Below are 18,381 nucleotides of genomic sequence, written 5' to 3' on the forward strand. Positions count from 1 at the left end.
CTCAAGAGAGTAGCAGCCTGCGTTTGACTGAGAAGCAGCAGAGACCTGACTGGGAGGAAGGTGTCTATATGGTTTCTTGGAGGGCAGATTTCCAGGGTGAGATTTCAAGTCAAGCCCAGGGATTGATGGTATTTTGAGCTCAGAGATTGATGAGTTTTCAAGATCAGGGATTGAAGGGTTTAGTAGGTTTTCAACCCTGAAGTGGGCACCACACTCAGATAAGTAATCCTTTGCCTGTACTGTGTAAGTAAGTTCAAATTGGACTTGGGTGAAATTGTATTTTGGGATGTCATTGGTGCCTATCCAGGAAGAGGGTTAAGAAACAGTTGTTTTCATTTTCCAAGGAAACTTAAATGTATAGGAATGTTGAATGTAAGTTTGGGGAATGGATGTGGAGAACTTCTTCACAAGGTCCTCTGCTTCTCTGAGTAGACACTTCCAGATTAGCTGCTTCAAATTCAGAGAGATGTATCAATCTTCACTGCAAATAAGCAACTGGGAAGGAGTGTCAGGGGAGAGTGAGGTTGGATGGAGGTGGTCTAGACTGTGCCTTTATCTTGGTGGAAGAGCCTACAGTGTTTCAAAGCCCAGTCATGTTCTATGGAGAGGCCCTGCAGGGAGATGTATGGGTGCAAAGGCAGACTTCACCTTTCTGTGGTGACTCATGATACTTCCCCTCTGAAACAGCCTATGGGTGACCATGAACTTACTGAGAGACAATTTCATTGCAGTAGAGTGAGAGTCTCCTTTGGGGACACTATTACAGAATACCCGTAACCCACCTAGCACATTACCACCTCTCACTCTGGTGTGTGGCTCCAGAGAGCCCAGAAGTATATTTTTGCTGTTTGTGAGGTCCGTTAATTAATCACTACTAGCTACTGTTTGGCCCTGCACCTGGTACCTGAGTGTTTTCTCTTTTGGAAATGCCCTAGACTCTTTTTACAGAAAATGTCACTGGCTCTGCAGGTGACACAGTGGCAGCCACCTGGGGGTTTTACTCTGGGTTCCAGTTCCCACTCCAGTGGCTTCAGACAACTGCTGTGCACTCTGAATCTAGCTCCCACTTATTGTGTGCACAGTTGTGGAGATGAACCTGAGGCTTCTTGGGTTCAAGACAGCAGACAAGGGTACAGGTGAAGATTCAGAAACTCCAGCTTGTGAATATTGCTCAGATACAGGCTTTTCTCCTTAGCCTTAGACTGTAGCCAGTTCTGCCTGGAGCTGGTACCAATCAGTTTCTGAGAGGTGGCTAGGCTGAGGGATCATGTGGAGACATATGAGGACAGGAAGGGGATGGTGGGGTTGAAGCTTGAGGAATGGACTATCTTAAAGTAATGTGTATGTATCTGCCTGACACTCACAGATGTATGTGAAGGACTGTCATTCTGAGTGCAAACCCATTCATAAGTCTTAGGATCTGTTATGTTAGTGCAGGAAGAGAAGCCTCCTGCCCCAGCTTGGTCTCAACAGGGATACTTCTGTTTTTCAGAATTCAGGACAGATAATATAGCTCCTAACTTATGACAGAGTCTCTCTTTTTTCCCTCCCTCTCCCTCCACACCTTCCCCAATCCTGTATTTTTTTTGCTTCCCCTTCTATAGACCAGGCTGGCCTAGAACTTAGAGATCTATCTTCCTCTGCCTCCCAAGTACTGGGATTAAAGTCATGCTGTGCCAATGCCCACCTTCAACATCATATCCATATCATGAAATCATCTTCTCTTTCTAAGTATTCTGTTCTATGTCTTTTCTTTGGTGTTTGAGGTCTTAAGTTCTATTTGAACAAATCACAAAAATTAAATGTATACAGAGACAATTCATGTATGTTCTATGTCTTTTTGTTCATTTGTTTTGAGACAGAGTTTCACTATGTAGTCCTGACTGGCTTGGAACTCACTATGTAGACCATCCTGGCCTTGAACTTTTGATCATCCAACTGCACTCTACTGAGGCCTAGAATGTATGTGACATCACATCCAGCTTCAGGTTTTTAACAAAATTCCTGTCATGTTGGGCAGTGGTGGCATACTCTTTAATCTCAGCTCTCAGGAGGCAGAGGCAGACTGATCTCTCAATTTGAGGCCAGCTTGGTCTATAGAGTGAATTCTAAGACAGCCAGTGCTACACAGAAAAACTCTGTCATTAAAAATAAAAAATAACTAAATAACATAGTACTAGTGAAGTGTGGTCCACACTTCTATTTCTTTAATTCTAGCCCTTGAGAGGCAGAGGCAGCCATCCAGATCTTTGTGATTTAGAAGACAGCTTGGTCCATATAATGAGTTGCAGACCAGCCAAAGTTACATGGTTTGACCATGCCTCAAAAAACTGGAAAAATTCGTTTTCAGTTATTTAGTCTCTATGTTTGTGTGTGGATATGTGGGTGTGGGTTTGACATGGTGTGTGGGTGGAGATCAGAGGACAACTTGTGGAATTTGGTTCTTTCCCTGCCACCCTGTGTGTTCTGGGGATCAAACTGAACCTTAGTAGACTTGGGAGTAGATATTGCACCAGGCTCTTTGTTGACTCCTTGAACCAGTGATGTATCAGAAAGTAGAGTCTGTGGTGAGTATCCTCTCTGACCTTAGAATGTTTATACATGTTTCTTTTCCTTTTTTCTAAGATCAAATTTATGCATATGAGTATACTGTCACTATCTTCAGACACACCAGAAGAGGGCATTGGGTCCTATGGTTGTGAGCCAACATGTGGTTTCTGGGAGTGAAGTCAGAATCTCTGGAAGAGCAGACAGTGCTCTGAACTGCTGAGCCATCTCTCCAACCCTTACACATTTTCTTTTTCCTTTTTTTCTTTGTTTTTTTTTTTTTGAGACAGGTTTTCTCTGTTAGCCTTGGGTGTCCTGAAACTCACTCTGTAGACTAGGCTGGCCTCGAACTCAGAAATCCGCCTGCCTCTGCCTCCCAAGTGCTGGGATTAAAGGCGTGCACCACCACTGCCTGGCCCCTTACACATTTTCTAAAACACTGTTTTAATTTGCTTGTGTGCTGCCCCTTGGAACTGAGGGCACTTGACACTGCTTTTCCATAAGGTTCCATGGAAGCCTGTGTCTTCAGTGTGTAGAGGATGCTCCCTCCATCCTGAAAATTGAGCAAGATCTGGGGTTCCCAGTCTGTTTGTAGAAATGGCTAGCACACCCTGATCTGTCAGGGCATGTGGTCTGGTGGGAAGGCCTGTATTTTCAGGCAGTCTGGAAGAAATAACTCCCTCTTTAGGATCCCATAACAATGGGGATTTTCTTGTTCTTATTAAAGTCTTCATTATCTGCTTGTGCAACTCTTCAAACAGAACATAGGTGGTGTCACTGCACAGCCATCATATGCATTTGAAGGTAAGACTATGGGGAAGCCTTGGGGTTAGTGCTGTAGTACAGTGTCAATAGTGCATGGGACAATACATTGTATATAAATATACAATATATAATATACAGTATAATAACAATCAGGTTATTGTCTGATTCAAATTGAATTATTTTTTAAAGATAGTAAATTCTCATATAGTCTAGACTAAGTTGGAACTCACTGTTTAGTCCAACCTTCCCTCAGACCTGGGACAATCCTCTCACTGTTGCTTCCTGCATGTTGAGATTACAGGCCCAGACAGAGGTAACTTCTGTTGTACCAGGCTGAAAACAAGGATAATACATTTCAATAGTCATGTAGTAATTTTGATGGTAATAAAAGATCTAATATAAAATTAGAATTTAGTTTGTGTAACTGGGGTTTAGAACTGAATTGCCTCACGGATATCAGGCAATCTTTCTACCATTGAGCTGTATCTTCAGTCCTACAAAATTGGAGTTCAAGTGCCAGAAAACTTCTCAGTGACTTTCAAGTTTAATTAAAACAAAAACTATAAAGTAGTTATGTGTATGTGTGTAGACATGTGCACAAGAGTTCAGGTACCTGGAGGCCAAGGCACATGATCTTCTGGAGCTGGAGTTAGAGGCATCTGTGAGCCTCCATGTGGGTGCTGGCAGTCAAGTCAGGTCTTCTGGAAGAGCTTCTGGTGGTCAGCAGCCAGTGGTCTCAACTACTGAACCAGCTGCCCACCCCCACCCACTCAGCTTTTATTTAATCACTTTAATTCTATTTATTAATTGAGAGAAGGTCTCATGCTGCCCAGGGTGCCCTAAAATTTGCCATGTCCTCCAGATGACTTGACTCTGAATCCTTTCATGTCCATCTCCTGAGTGCTGGGATTGCTGCTGTTTACTACTGTGTCTGGTTCACAAGATGCTGACAATAAAATTCAGAGGTCCATAAGCCAGACAAGCACTCTACCAATTGAGATACACTTTTAGCTCTTCAGTTTAATCTTATTTATTTATTCATTCATTCATTCACTTTATATCCTGGTCACAGCCCTTCCCTCTCCCAGTGCCATCCTCCAACCCTACCATCCTCCTTCCTTCTTCTCCCATTGTTCCTCCCCTTCTTCTCAGAGAGGTGGAGTGCCCCAGTCCCTATACCCTCCCATTGCACCATCCTCCTTGTTGCCTTCCTGGTACCAACCCACCATGGCACATCAAGTCTCTTCAGGACTAAGTACATCCTCTCCCACTGAGGCCAGAATTAATTAGCCCATTTAGGGAAAATGGATCCAAAGTTAAGATTAAAATTTGAGTCAGAGACAGTACTCATTCCAGCTGTTGGGGAATCCCACTTGAAGACCAAGCTGCACATATGCTACATATGTGTAGAGGGTCTACCTGGGCCCATGTTGGCTCACAGTAACTGATCCATCAACTAAAAAATGTAAACATGTCTAGACTTGACCTAGGCCCCCTCAATATATGTAGCACTTTAATTTTTTTTTAAGAAAGGAAGACTTTGAGCTGAGAGGATAGCTAATCTGGCAAACAGCTTGTACTGCAATCAGGAGGACACAAATTAGTTCTTCTAGACCCACAGAAAAAGCCAGATGAAATAGCAAGTACCAGGGACATAAAGATAAAAGGGTGCTTGGAGATTGCTGGCCAGTTTGTCAGTCAGTGAGCTCCAGGTTCAATGAGAGACCTTGTCATAAAGAAAATAAGGTGGAACACAATAGAGGTAGCCACCTAATGTTGACCTCTGATTTCCCCAGACTGATACCACACATCTTCTTATACACATAAAAACAAGGTAATAAAACTCTTAGATTCACTGGGTATTTGTAACCTATGCACAATAATATTACTATTTTTCTCTTCCAGGACACAACCTTAACTATAAGCCTCCACAAACATGGACAAATAACTGTTGATGATATGGTCTTGAAGGTTGTATTCCTGTTGCAGATAGGCACAGGCCTGCTGGCAAATACTTACTTGCTCTTCATTCATAGCTTCATCCCTCTCACAGGTCACAGATGAAGCCTACAGAGTTCTTTCTGTCCAACTTGGCGCTGGCCAATTTCTTGGTTCTTCTTTCCAAGGAGGCACAGCAGGTCATAGAAGACTTGGGACTGGTGCATGTCCTGGAAGGTTCTGGGTGTCAAATCTTCTTTTACTTTCATAGGGTGTCTCGAGTACTTTTGCTCTGCAGCACCAGCTTGCTGAGCTGTTTTCAGGCAGTCACAGTCAGCCCCAGGCACAGAATGTGGATAGGACTCAGACACTGGTTTTATAGGCATGTTGGCTGCTCCTGCTTCTTCTGCTGGACTTTCAATCTTGTCATCATCACCATCTCTCCTCTTGAGGTAAAAGTCTTTGGGAATAACACTAGTGAATCCTCAATGGGGAATGGCATTGCTTGCCAGTATGTGGTTGCTGTGTCTGGATTGTGTGCAATCCCATTAGCCATTCTGGGTGTCCTGCTGATGACACTTATGGTGGCAGCCAGCATGCATATGATATGCCTCCTGCACAGACAACACCAGAGGGTCCAACATGTTATAAGTTGCAGCCTTACCCACAGGACCTCCCCAGAGATGAAGGCCACTCACAGCATCTTACTCTTGGTGGCTGGCTTTGTCCCCTTTTACTTTCTCAATTCAATCTACATATTTTACAACAAAAATTAATTTAGCTCCTACCTATGGCTGCAACACTCCCTGAAGTTTTTTGCAACATGTTTTCCTCCCTGAGTCCCTTGGTACTGATTTTCCAGAATTCCAGAACTCTGAGCTTCTGATTTTAGGTTCTGGGAGTGTCCAGCCTACTTGTTGATTCATCATCTGTCACCTCTCACAAGTCTTCCTCCCTCTACAGTCTTGTTGTAAAAACCCTCTAGTTCATCTTGTTTGCTCTGGAATACTTTGTAGGCCTATTAAGGAGAGACACTCTTAAACCAACACATGAGAGAAAACATCAGGAGTTCTAAACTTATGATACTTAGAGAAACAATAGTTTAGTATCACTTCAATTATTGTTGTATATGAATGTTTTACAAATTCTTAATGTTTGAAGCTAGAAAGTGGTAGTATACACCTTTAGTTTCAGCACTCAGGAGATAGAGACATGGGGATCTCTGAGTTCAAGGCCAGCCTGATCTACATACCAAGTTTCAGGAAAGCCAGGCCTATACAGAGAAATCCTGGTTCAGATAACCAAAAACCCTTTTTAAATTGTTTTAGAGATGTGTTCACCTAAGAGATTTCAGGCCTTGTGTGGTGATACATGCCTTTAATCCCATTACTAAGGAGCCAGAGGTAGGTGTATCTTCGTAAGTTTGATGCCAGCATAGTCTATAGCATACTGATTTTCAGGATATCCAGGGCTATAAAATAGTGGGACTCTGTTTCAAAAACCAAATTAATGAATAACAAATTTCAGTTATGTTTCACCTTGATTTTTTTCTCATTCTTTTTCTTCTACTCTGGACTATTCTCATCAAGTCTGCCCCCTTTCATATCTTATTGTGTGTGGTTCACTGAGTTTAATAAGAGCTTTAAAAAATTATCTGTGCATGTGTGTGTGTGTGTGTGTGTGTGTGTGTGTGTGTGTGTGTGTGTGTATGCATGTGTGTGGGTGCTGGTGGACACCACAATAATGGGAGCCTTGAAGATGGTGTTGAAAACAGTGGTGAGCTGTCCAACACTGTGAGTGCAAGCAACCCAACTCAGGTCCTGTGCAACATCACTCTTACTTGCTGAGTCATCTCTCAAGGCAAGATTTTCTTGCCAGAGCATGGATGAGAGGTAATTTTCTGGAGTAAGGACAACTTACCAATGCTGCTATCACAGTGAAGAAATGATTTCTTTCTCCAACAACTGCTAATTGCTAAGCATTTTTGTTTTGTTGAGATAAGTCTCATACTGCCTAGGCTTTTTTTTTTTTTACTTACTATGGTAATGGAATCTTAAAGACTCTCCACTAGGCTATACCTATAAAATGTTTTACTCTTTGCTAACAGTGCCAAGTGAGGACCAAGATTTCAACTCTTGGACCACTGAGAGTACATTTCACATTTGTCTGTTTGTTTTTGTTTTTTTTTTCCAGACAAGGTTTCCCTGAGTAGCCCTGGCTGTTCTGGAACTTGCCCTGGTAGCAGGCTGGCCTCTAACGCAGAAATTCACATGCTTCCTCTGCCTTCAGAGTGCAAGTGTGAAACACTACCAACTGGTTTATATTTACCATACTAGTAATAATAGATTTCAATTGTATTTTCATTGGAGCAGGAAACTGAATAAAATAAATAAAAGCATAGAATTTGTGCTTTCCAAGTCAGTTAAAAAATCTGCATTATGCAATTTCAAGCTGTGTGGTTTTAGAAAGTCTAACTACCTTGCATCAGTATTTTTTGTTATCCCAGGATGATAGAAATTAATTATAACAACATATTAAATACTGTGCAGGGGGCCATCAAGATCACTCATTGAGTAATGTGCTTGTTTCAGGAATCTGACAACCTGTGTTAACAGGCTGCCTACAGAAAGCAGCAGGATATTTACCAGCTGTACTTCAGCAGGGATTTAGTATCTGAGATACAAAAAGAACTCCAAAAATCAAACATAAAATCTGAAGTCAGTCTATAGCAGAATTAGATGCCTATCCACATTTCTGACCACAGTATCCAAAATTCTCAAACCGTGGAATGGGTGTCATAATGAGGAGTTGGCTTCAGATAGATTGTGTGGCTGCACATCTATCCTATTATTTAGCAAAAAAGAACAGTGCTATGGCATTGGCAAGAGTGTGACTGGAATTTAGTATCATCATATTAGGAGAAGTTAAGCCAGAGTCAGCAAGACAAGAATGACATTTCCTCTCCTACATAGCATACAGAAAAGAAGAGATACAATTAGATGAGGGATTAAAAAAAGATTTGTTTATTTCTGTATATTTGGATATTTTTTCTGCAAATATCCAAATGTACCATGTGCATGCAATATCTATGGAGGCCAGAAGAAGACATAGCATCCTTTCGAACTACTGACATAAACTGATTGACAGGTACTATCAGTTTAAAAAGTCATAGAGTCAGGATAGCATGAGAAGGCTTGAAGTACTTGTAACCTTACTGGTCAGGGATTAGTAAACTTGGTAAGAGGATATTTCCAGTCACAGACCTTTGCTTGTCATTTCCCATAATGAGGTATGGTGCTGCTGAAAGATGCTTTGTAAAGCTATCAATAAGAAGAATCTAAATTTTAATGATCTGTGCTGCAGGAAAGTCTGAACAACGTTTTTATTCTCCCTGAAGAAAACATTACCAGAGTATTGTCATGTGAAGACAGTGAAGTGTCATGTGAAGCATGTGAATGTGAAGAAGAAACACCATGGAGGTGTATCAGATAATTTATAGAGATGGAATCTTGTTTCCTCTGGATTTTGTGATGCTTATAGGGTTAGCAAATTCTCTCCAATGTGTAATTTGTTATGTAATTTTCTCATTAACATTAAACTTCCACTTTTACATAAAATAAATGATTGTGACCTCTCATGTGTGAGTTCACTGGAAAAATAATGTGTTTACTTAACTGATGAGTTATCTGTCCAGCCATTAGAGGAAATAATTTTTAAAAATTAGATTTATTTATTTTATGTACATGAATGTTTTGCTTCCACATGTCTTTGTATGCCATTTACTTTGTAACTGCAATTATGAATGCTTGTAATCTCTGTGGGTGCTGAGAGTTGAACCCAGTTCCTTCATACGAACAAGAAGTTCTTGTAACCACTGAGCAACCTCTCTAGGCCCTAGATGAAGTAAATTTATAGAAGATGGAGAAAAAAGGGTGAGGTATGGAAAACAATAGACAGCTATGTTTCACAGTGCACTGCTTCTTCCCTCAGGGTATCCAGGATGAAGCACACCAGACAGGAAGGAAGAAGCAGCACCTGCAATGGGTGGGATCTGCATTGAAGGGGAGTGGGAGGCCTTCTCTGAGGATTTTTGTGTTATAGCAGTTCTCTTAGAAGATAACCAATGAAACATCTCTCTTAGACAATCTTTTTGTTAAATTTATTTTATGCATATTAGTACACTATTGTTCTATTCAGACATACCAAAAGACAGCAACAGATCCCATTACAGATGGTGGTGAGCCACCATTTGGTTTCTGAGAATTGAACTCAGGACCTCTGGATGATCAGTCAGTGCTCCTAACCTCTGAGCCATCTCTCCAGCCCTTAGACAATCTTTAATGAATCTTTAATGAAACAGTTTGTGTCAATGCATTTATTGGGGTATACAAGGGCTACATATGAGAGTTGGAGAGTGGGAAGGTGCCCTGGATGTCCTGCAACTCATGTTGTAGACTAGGCTGGTGTTGAACTCAGAGATCCACCTGTCTCTGCCTCTTAAGTGTTGAGATCAAAGGTGTGCTCCACCACTTCCTAGATTCTGGCTTCAGAATCATAATGGGACCCCGTGTCTAGTTGTCTATGAGGTAGGAAAGCCTCTCCATGATGAGGAAAAATTACCTCTGAATGTGTGTGGCATTAGTCCAAGTGGACTGGACACATGGACTGAATACAAAAAGAGAAAATGAAGTAAATGTTCATGCATTCATGGCTCTGTTTCCAGACTGTAGCATGCTAGCTCCTGGTGCCATGATTTTCCCAGCACAATAGTCAATAATACCTTCATACTATGAGCATATACAAACCTTTCCTTAAATTACTTTTTTTTTTAAAAAAAATCTTCTATATTGTCGGGGTCCAGCCTCAACACAGGATTGGAGTTTTCAACTGGAAGCAGGGATATCTGGAAGGCACACAATAAATATACACTGACTACTTTTTGGGTACAAGCTGACAGGCAATTTTTCAAGGCTTAAGGTTTCTCTCTCTCTTTTTTTTCACTCTCTGCTTTCATTCTCTCTTGCTCATATGCTCACAACTTGAGGCTGCACACACTCTGAAAACTCCTGCACATTCTGCTTTTCTCATGTGCACCTTATTTTTCTTGCATTCCCATACTCCTATACACCTCTGTGAGTTCCCTCTCACTGTCTCATATACTCTTCGCACATATCTCACATACACCTCACACACACCACATGCACTCACCTTTCACTCACAAATACACTCTCCACATACACCTCACATTCTCTCTTCACTCCTCTTCACATTCTTTCTTCACTCACTTTCACAAGTTCTTCTCATGCTCTCTTACTTGCTCGCTACATGCTCTTTCATTCTCCCTCTCATTTGCTCTCTCACTCAATCTCTCTCACCACATTCACCTCACATACTTCTCCGCCTTTTCTTTCTCCGTCTTTTATTGATGCTCCAAAAGCAGACAGGAAAATAGACATTGCATAATCATTGCCAAATCAAATTCAAAAGAATAATCACATCCCACAAAGAATTAAGAATTACAATTGTCCCCCAAAGTTTCAAGCTTCCCTATTCCCAGGCCTGTAGCCAAAATAATAATAATTGCAAACTTATCATTATTTAAACTTTAACTTTTAACTTATTATACTTCAGAGCTCAGAGCTCCAAGGTCAACTACTTGCATTTTCCTGTGAAGCTCTAATGATAAATGACATGGACAAAGTTGCCAGGCAGTGGCCAGAAAGAATCAAATTAAACCTTAACTCAATAGTTCCACTAGCTTTCTACTTCTATGCATTGCACACAATGATTCTCCTGAGAGTCCCAGTGTTTTGACTTAGTTTACTAGTATAAGATTTTATGTATTCTATACTTCCTTACCTAGGAATCATTCTTAAACATAAGTAATAACTTCAATAAATTTTTCCTTTCTTACGATCCCTGTGTTGGCTCTCTTTCATTTTCTAATAATCTCTTCTAACTTTCTTTGCAAGTCAAGCACTAATCTGGAACTACCTTTGTACAGTTACTGCATTGTTTCCAATGCAATAAGGTCAGTTGCATTAAGGTCAGTTCTAGATTGAGGAAGTAGCAATACAATAGATGCAAATAGTCAAGGAACAAGCAAGACAATAAACTCAGATAGTCAAAGAACACACAAGACAATAAACAGAGTCCCATGATCACTATCTCTAAGGGCTTGTCAGGATGAACAATATATCTGAGCCTACTTCCCTGTCCTAGCCCAAAGTCATTTTCATGCTTGAAGCCTACTTCTTTGTTTTAGCTTAAGATTTAGATTTCTGCCTATAATTACTTCTTTGTTCTAGCCTAAGATTTAGATTCCTGCCTGAAATGTCTTCTTTTTTCTAGCCTAGGATTTAGATTTCTGCCTGAAATTACTTCTTTGTTGCAACCTAATGTCAGATTTCTGCCTGAAGTTTTTTTCCTTGTCTTTGGCTTATGTCAGATTTCTTCCAAGCAGCCCCAAAAGCTCTTCACATTTCCCCCTTTTTATTGCATAAGCCAGACTAAGCCTGTTTTAGGTTGTTCTGACAAGAAAGCCTTCCTTACCTGTCATGGAATATGCATTATTATAAGCAAGGCACTTCTGTCTTAGGTTGGTAAGGCTCTGTGCAGAATCTTACCCATCCTTGGCTTGCAAGCCTGTTAAATTAATAACTCTGTCTGGGGGTCCATTTTGAGTTTCAAGTCATGTGCTTTGTTGCGAACCTGTTGATGTAGTTAGAGACAAGCTTCAACATGATGGGCAGGAATAAAAGTATTTTCAGGACAAGAAGGGCTAGCATGATCAAGCTATATATGCCATTCCCGAGGTTTGACCAAAATGAAAATACTGAGCTCAGGCTAAGAATAATTTTGTCGGTATTATCTGCAGCACCAAAGCTCAACAGAGAAGCATTCTTTTTTCACAGTTTAATATTTATTTTTTTAAAAAAATACATTTCAGATTTTATTCCCTCACCCCATTCCCCCCACCACCCAGGAACCCCCTATCCCATCCCCACTCCTGCCTCCACAAGGGTGTGTCCCCACCTACTCCATCCCCCTCCCCACCCTCGAATTCCTTCCCAATTGGTGTTCAGTCTTCATGGGACCAGGAATCTTCTCTCCCACCCATGCCTGAGAAGGCCATCTTCCCCTAAGTATACAGCTGAAGTCATGGATGCCTCCCTTTGTGCTCCCAGGCTGGTGGTTTAGACCATGGAGAGCTCTGGTTGGCTTCCACTGTTGTTCTCCTCTTGGGGTCACCAACCCTTTCTGCTCCTTCAGTCTTCTCTCCAACTTCTCCATTGGGAACCCTTGATCCGATCAATGGGTAGCTTTGAGCATCTGCCTCTGGATATGTCAGACTCTGGAAGACCTCTGAGGAGACAGCTACATCAGGCTCCTGTCAGCATGCACTTCCTGACATCCATATTGGCGTCTATCTTGGTGACTGCACATGGGATGGATATCAAGGTAAAGTGATCTCCCAAGGGCCCCTCCTTGACTTTCAGTCTCACACTTTGTTGCCTTATTTGTTCCCTTGAGAATTCTGTCACTCCTTCCAAGAAGGACTGAGACATCCACACTTGGTCTTCCTTCTTCATGAGCTTCATGTTGTCAGTTAGTTGAATCTTGGCTATTTCAAGCTTTTGGGCTAATATCTGCACATCAGTGAGTATATACCATGTGTGTTCTTTTGTGATTAGGTTACCTCACTCAGAATGATATTTTCTAGTTCCATCCATTTACCTAAGAATTTCTCGAATTCATTATTTTTAATAGCGGAGTAATACTCCATTGTGTAAATGTACCACATTTTTTGTATCCATTCCTCTGTTGAAGGACATCTGGGTTGTTTCTAGCTTCTGGCTATTATAAATAAGGCTGCTATGAACACAGTGGAGCATATGTCCTTGTTATATTTTGCAGCATCTTCTGGGTATATGCCCAGGAGTGGTATAGCTGGGTCCTCAGGTAGTGCTATGTCCAATTTTCTGAGGAACTGCCAGACTTATTTCCAGAGTGGTTGTACCAGCTTGAATTCTCACCAACAATGGAAAAGTGTTCCTTTCTCCACATCCTTAACAGCATCTAGCATCACCTGAGTTTTTGATCTTAGCCATTCTGACTGGTGTGAGGTGGTATCTCAGGGTTGTTTTGATTTGCATTTCCCTGATGACTAAGGATGTGGAGCATTTCTTAAGGTGCTTCTAGGCCATTCGAGTTTCCTCAGTTGAGAATTCTTTCTTTAGCTCTGTACCCCATTTTTAATAGGGTTATTTGGTTGTCTGGAGTCTAATTTCTTGAATTTTTTGTATATACTGGATATTAGCCCTCTATCGGATTTAGGATTGGTAATGATCTTTTCCCAATCTGTTGGTTGCTCTTTTGTCTTATTGACATTGTCTTTTGCCTTACAGAAGCTTTGCAACTTTATGAGGTCCCATTTGTCAATTCTTGATCTTAGAGCATAAGCCATTGGTGTTCTATTCAGGAACTTTCCCCCTGTGCCTAGGTATTCAAGGGTCTTCCCCACCTTCTCTTCTATTAGTTTCAGTGTATCTGGCTTTATGTCAAGGTCCTTTATCTACTTGGACTTGAGCTTTGTACAAGGGGATTAGAATGGATTGATTTGCATTCTTCTACATGCTGACCTCCAGTTGAGCCAGCCCCATTTGTTGAAAATGCTGTCCTTTTTCCACTAGATGGTTTTAGCTCTTTTGTCAAAGATCATGTGACCATAGGTGTGTGGGTTCTTTTCTGGATCTTCAATTCTATTCCATTGATCTTCCTGCTTGTCTCTGTACCAATACCATGCAGATTTTATCACTACACAGAGCAGCATTCTTTAAATTCATAATCTCACTATGCAAAGTCAAAACACCCAGAGATGTTTAGGATTATGCCAAATACCCTACAAGTGTCTTTAAACTTTTTTCTAATTATAATGACAATCATTACAAATTTTAAAAGTAACACCACTCCAATGATAGTTGTCATGACACTTGAGATGGCTCCTAACTCTTGAACCCTGAACCTCCTTTAGATAATGTGAATAGGTTATAAAGCATCAATCTGTTGTTACAGACACTTGTATGAATTCTTTTGTATACTCAATACATTAGTAAAATTTGTTTGCTAGATGGTTAACAAAAATAGCTGTCTTAACTCCTTTTGTCAATGCTATTGCAGAAGCAGTGGTGCTAGCAATTAATGAAACTAAAGTTGTTATACCAGCAGTAATCACACCTGCTATCCTCTTGCTTCTGCTTATGCCTAACTAACTTCTTCCAGCACTTTCAAGCTTTTTTCAGAGAATCAAGGTTTTCTAATACTCAGGGCAGTAAAACAAAAGCTGGTTGATAAACCCCCATAATAGACATGCAAGTTTTCAACACACTAACACAATTATGTTATTTATGCAGTCAATGCAACTTACAATAAATATTGTAGAAGAGACAAAACCAATTTTAGCTTGACAATTAAAGGGGTCTTAAAGCATGTGCTAACCCTTGTTTGAAATCCAGATCCTGTCCCAACTTTATCTCTTGCTATCATAACATCATAGAGAACTGCAGCTAACTTCCAAATATGTCTCTGAAAATGCCCAGATCCAGCCTTCCTAATGAAGACTGTTATTTACAATATTGGATTGATTTCTAGACCAGTACATGATTGAGTCCTAATAGCTGGTCACCTTTAAGAAAAATAAAAGAAACCTTATAATTTCTCTTTTTAATTCTTTGTCCCACAAGGTCTAAAAACTTGAGGCAAGGCAGCTTGTCCCATCTGGGATATAGGCAAGCAAAGGTGTGTCCAGAACATATGTCCAATACAGCTTCCCAGTCACTCTTGTCAGGGCACTCAGCAAGCTCACAGGTAAACCTCATTCTTTTTCTCAGCAACAGTATGTCTCACCAATAATTCTGGCAGCCACCATGTTCCTATAGCATCCTGCAGAAAAAACACAAACCTGCCCTCTTCCTGATTTGCCTAAAAATTACACAAACTCATTATTTTTAATAACTGAGTAGTGTGCCATTGTGTAAATGTTCCACATTTTCTGTATCTATTCCTCTGTTGAAGGACATCTTGGTTCCTTCCAACTTCTGACTATTATAAATAAGGCTGCTATGAACATAGTGGGGCATGTGGCCCTATTGTATGTTAAAGCATCTTTGGGGTATGTGCCCAGGAGTGGTATATCTGGGTCCTCAGGTAATACTATGTTCAATTATCTGAGGAACAGCCAGACTGCTATTCATAGTGGAATGGAAGAGTGTTCCTCTTTCTCCATATCCTCACCAGCATCTGCTATCACCTGAGATTTTGATCTTAGCCATTCTGACTGGTGTGACATGGAATCTCAGGGTTGTTTTGATGTGCATTTCCATGATAACTATGGATGTTGAACACTTCTATAGATGCCTCTTGGCCATTCAGTTTCCTCAGTTGAGAATTCTTTGTTTAGCTCTGTACCCCATTTTTAATCAGGGTATTTGATTGTCTAGAGTCTAATTTATTCAGTTCCTTGCATACCTTGGATTATAGCCCTCTATCGATGTAGTTATTAGCAAAAACCTTTTCCCAATCTGTTGGTTGCCACTTTGTCCTGTTGACAGTGTCCTTTGCCTTACAGAAGCTTTGCTGTTTTATGAGGTTCCATTTGTCAATTCTTGATCTTAAAGCATAAGCCATTGGTGTTCCGTTCAGGAACTTTTCCCTGTTCCCATATGCTGAGGCTTTTCCCCATTTACTTTTTTATAAGTTTCAATGTATTTGGTTTTATGTGGAGGTTCTTGATCCACTTAAACTTGAGCTTTGTACGAGGAGATACGTATGGATCAATTTGAATTCTTCTTCATGCTGACCTCAAGTAGAACCAGCAACATTTGTTGAAAAAAATGCTGTATTTTTTCCACTGGATGTCTTTAACTCCTTTGTCAAAGGTCAAGTGACCAAAGGTATGAGGGTTCATTTCTATGTTTTCAATTCTATTCCATTGATCTTTCTGTCTGTCTCTGTACCAATACCATGTAGTTTTTATCACTACTGGTCTGAAACAATATCGTACACTTTTTATAACTATTGCTCTGTAGAACAGCTTGAAGTCAGGGATGGTGATTTTCCCAGAGTTTCTTTTATTTTTGAGAATAGTTTTCATTATCGTGGTTTTTTGTTATTCCAAATAAATTTGAGAATTGATTTCTCTATCTCTGTGAAGAATTGAGCAGGAATTTTGATGGGGATTGTATTAAATCTGTAGATTGCTTTCAGCAAGATAGCCATTTTTACTATATTAATCCTGTCATCCATGATCATGGGAGATCTTTCCATCTTCTGAGATCTGCTTTGATTTCTTTCTTCAGGGTCTTGACGTTCTTGTCATACAGATCTTTTATTTGCTTTGTTAGACTCACACTAAGTTATTTTACATTATTTGTGACTATTGTGAAGGATGTCATTTCCCTAATTTCATTCTCAGCCTGTTTATCCTATGAGTATATGAAGTATGAGTTTATTTTATATTCAGCCACATTGCTAAAGTTGTTCATCAGGTTTAGGAGTTCTCTGCCACCACAGTTTTGTGGTCACTTAATAGTGATATTTTGACTTCTTCCTTTCCAGTTTATATCCCTTTGACCTCATTTTGTTATCTAATTGCTCTGAGTAGGACTTATAGGATACTATATTGAATAGGTAGGGTGAGAGTGGGTAGCCCTGTCCTCTCCCTTATTTTAGTGGGATTGCTTCAAGTTTCTCTCCATTTAGTTTGATGTTGGCTACTGTATATTGCTGTATATTGATTTTACTATGTTTAGGTATGGAACTTGAATTCCTGATCTTTCCAAGACTTTTACCATGAAGGGATATCGAATTTTGTCAAATGCTTCTCAGCATCTAGTGAGATGATCATGTGTTTTTTTTCCTTTGAGTTTGTTTATATAGTGGATTACATTGATGGATTTCCTTATATTGAACAATCAATGCATTTCTGGGATAAAGCCTACTTGATCATGATTGATGATTGTTTTAATGTGTTCTTGGGTTCAGTTTGCAAGAATTTTATTGAGTATTTTTGTATCAATATTCATAAGGGAGATTGGTCTGAAGTTCTCTTTCTTTTTTGAGTCTTTGTGTGGTTTAGGTATGAGAGTATTTGTGGCTTCGCAGATTGTGGCTTCGTAAATTGATTAATGTTCCTTCTGTTTCTATTTTGTGGAACAGTTTATAGAGAATTTGTATTAGGTCTTTTTTGAAAGTCTTATAGAACTCTGCACTAAAACCTTCTGGTCCCGGATTTTTTCCCCGTGGGGAGACTTTTAATTACTATTTCTATGATGTGTCTTTATTTTCATTAAATTCTATAAAGTCTTTAGTTCTTTCTCTATTTCTTCCATGACCAAGTCATCACTGAGTAGTGTGTCATTTAGTTTCCACATGAATGTGGGCTGTCCATTGTTTTTGTCATTATTGAATAGCAGCCTTAGTCCATGGAGATCTGATAGGATGCATCGGATTATTGAAATTTTCTTGTATCTGTTGAAGCCTGTTTTGTGACCAATTATATGGTCTATTTTGGAGAAGGTATCATGAGTTACTGAGAAAAGGGTATATTCTTTTGTTTTAGGATGAAATGTTCTAAGGATATCTGTTAAATTCATTAGATTCATAACTTCTGATAGTTTCACTGTATCTCTGCTTGTTTCTGTTTCCATGATCTGTCCATTGCAGAGTGGTGTGTTGAAGTCTCCCACTATTATTGTGTGATATGTAGTGTATGTTTTGAGCTTTAGTAAGGTTTCTTTTATGAAAATGGGTGCTCTTGCTTTTTGCACATAGATATTCAGAATTGAGAGTTCATCTTGGTTGACTTTTCCTTTGACAAATATGTAATGTCCTTCCTTATTTTTTGATAGATTTAAGTTGAAAGTCAATTTTATTTGATACTTCAGCTTGTTTCTTAGGACCAGTTGCTTGAAAATGGTTTTCCATCCTTTTACTCTAAGGTAGTGTATGTCTTTGTCACTGAGGTATGTTTCCTGTATGCAGCAAAATGCTGGGTCCTGTTTACATATCCACTCCTTTAGTCTATTTCTTCTTACTGGGGAAGAGAGTCTATTGATATTAAGAAATGTTGAG

The 18,381-nt window shown here is 40.0% G+C and overlaps 1 pseudogene; it reads left to right on the forward strand.

Moving 5' to 3' along the window:
- The first annotated feature begins 5,184 nt into the window (after window positions 1–5,184).
- LOC117713984 (vomeronasal type-1 receptor 1-like) lies at window positions 5,185–6,136 on the forward strand (annotated as a pseudogene).
- Window positions 6,137–18,381: the final 12,245 nt, after the last annotated feature.

The sequence above is a fragment of the Arvicanthis niloticus genome, chromosome 1, assembly GCF_011762505.2.
Source record: "Arvicanthis niloticus isolate mArvNil1 chromosome 1, mArvNil1.pat.X, whole genome shotgun sequence".
Taxonomy (NCBI): domain Eukaryota; kingdom Metazoa; phylum Chordata; class Mammalia; order Rodentia; family Muridae; genus Arvicanthis; species Arvicanthis niloticus.